Genomic DNA, 2,500 nt, shown 5'->3' with positions numbered 1-2,500 from the left:
AGAGAGAGAGAGAGAAAGAAAGTGAGTGGGACAGAAAAAGGGATAGAAAAGAGGGATGATCCGAGGGCAATAACTCTCTAGCTTCTTGCGTTCCTTTCTTTTTAACCCCTTTCGAATACCACCCTAACCGTATATAACCATAATTACTTTTCCATCGATGAAGAATCTTTTCTTTTTTTTTCTTTTTTTCTATTTTCTCATTCTTTTTTCTACTCTTTTCTTTTAGTGCTTCTTTTTTTTTTTTTTGTTCTTTCTCTCATTTCTTTTTGTTGCCTTAAATCCTTCGTGCTATTCCTTTTCATTTCGCGATGCACAAGTATGCTCGAAAGATAGAGCATATTAACCATCCCGTCGAAAGCTCTTATCTTAAGAAGGACATGACACGTATGTATGTATGTATGTATGTATACGTTGTAATCTAGATATCCGTGCAGTGTACGTGCATAAGCGCGTGCGTATGTATGTGTGTGTGTGTGTGTGTGTGTGTGTGTTCGGTGTGAATCGTAAGATATTTAACCCTTTGAACTTCTAAGTCGAGCCTATCTCGACATCAATTTGCTTCATGGGTGTTTATATTACGATTTTAATTCGACATTGTTCAAAGCGCTATATTATAATTATTTTTTATTATGACAAATGTTGTACTTTAATTAAACTAAATTATATGTTAAATAATACATACATATATATATATATTTATATATATATATGTAATTTTTATCAATCATAAAAACTTTTCTATTTCTTTGCAAAATGAAAAAAAAAAAAGAGTACAATGATATATGGTTATTATCCTAATGTTTCGATTATATTATATAAAATTTTGTGAACAAATAAAACAAATTATTTCGTCCGATTGTAAAGATCGATTTACTCCTGAATGCAAATTGTTCAACGGTTATTCGCAGAGTAAATTAAATAATTTCTTTCATGTAAAATCTCTACGAGTGCGATTGAAACGTACTGTTTACGTAGCCACCATCCCTGAATAGATATTAGGTAATCCGATATTACCGTGAAACGTACAATTAAAATGGGTTTCTATAAATGGAGAGAAATCGTATGAGCTTTTATGAATTTTCGTATTTTCTCTCTCTCTCTCTCTCTCTTCTTAATTTTCTGTTATTTATTTATTTTTTTTTCTTTATCTTTAATCGTATCTTTTTTGTCAGCTACGTGCAAGACGGTAAAAATCGTGACGATTTGAAAACATATAAATGCATAATGAATTATAAATAAAACTTGAAATAATGTCCTAGTTAAATAATTATCAATATTAATTAAACGAATATTGTATTAAAAAAATTATATTATAAAAAAAGATGATAAAAATCTCATTTCTCATTTAGTTTTATTTTACTTCATTTCTTTTTTTCTTCTTTTTTTTTCTTTTTTTTTTTTTTATCTTTATGAGCCACGATCGTACCGATAATCATGAAATTGATTTCATAACACGATGAAAATCATTTAACTTAATTAAATTCGTGTGGCTGGAAAATTAAAGCATATTAAATGTTTAATACGCGAAACGTATTCAGATCTGTGTGTATTTGTTAATTTGTTAAAAAAAAAAAAAAAAAAAAAAGAAAGAAAGAAGAGAAAAATACGGAATAGAAGATAAATACAATCTATTAATCATTATCGCGGTTCTTTGCTTCATCCTGTTTAAATTTTTTACGATCATTCGATCCAATCAAATTATTGTTAAAATATATTTGTAATTAAAAATCTATAATATCATAACGGTAATTGACTTGTAATCGATTCGAAAATATGAATTCGTATTAAATCATTTCTATGACGTTAAACATTGTTATAAATAATGTTGAACATTGGATCAAACGTTACGTAAAGGATACAGTGAGATAACGTAAAACATCGACTTTAATTTTTAACAAAGATTGGAACGCAAGTACTACGTGTAAACTGTTAGTTCGAGCGAGTTATCGGCATTGTCGATCATCGACTCGGTGAGCTTCGAAACCTGGGGGAAAGAAAAGATAAGGTACGAAAATAAAATAAAAAACAAAAAAGGAGAAAAGAAAAAAAAAGAAAAATAATATGAAAAGGGTTTAAAAAGCGGAAAGATAATTCTCCCGGTCCATTTATCCTCGCGCCTATTATTTAAAACGTCTAATGAAAGCATGAGCGTGACACTTTTTCAACTATTACGTTTTTCTCTCTCTCTCTCTCTCTCTCTCTCTCTCTCTAGCTCTCTCACAGACATACTCTGCTCATTTTACTATAATAACAATAATTAAACAAAACATTAAATTTTTCTTTTTTCTTTTCTTCTTTTAGACTTTTGCGTCTCTCTCATTTCCGTCAAATTTACAAGTAAAAAAAAAAATGATCTAGATTCCAGTGGTCAAATCATCCTGCAATTTTATTTTCCTTCCTCGACATGACAGTAATATTTTTTTTCTTTTTTTTTTTAATTCTGTTATCATAATCGAATGAGAATTCATTTTCCTCTTTCCTATCCCTAAAAAAATTCGTG

General features: G+C 29.0%; 1 protein-coding gene across 9 annotated transcripts in view; it reads right to left on the bottom strand.

The window, feature by feature from the left end:
* LOC124954254 (pikachurin) overlaps window positions 1-2,500 on the bottom strand; it is a 46,809-nt gene that overhangs the window by 39,192 nt on the left and 5,117 nt on the right. The window contains exon 1 of one of the 9 annotated variants that reach the window (XM_047506882.1): window positions 148-658. The exons of 6 other annotated variants lie outside the window; for them this stretch is intronic. The gene's annotated coding sequence lies outside the window, so the exon portion shown is untranslated. Of the gene's footprint in view, window positions 1-147; window positions 659-2,500 lie in introns of those variants that run through there. 2 more of the 9 variants (XM_047506881.1, XM_047506874.1) reach the window with 2 other exon arrangements.

Source organism: Vespa velutina, chromosome 15, assembly GCF_912470025.1.
Source record: "Vespa velutina chromosome 15, iVesVel2.1, whole genome shotgun sequence".
NCBI classification, from domain to species: Eukaryota; Metazoa; Arthropoda; class Insecta; order Hymenoptera; family Vespidae; genus Vespa; species Vespa velutina.
This window is presented reverse-complemented; position numbering and strand designations above follow the sequence as displayed.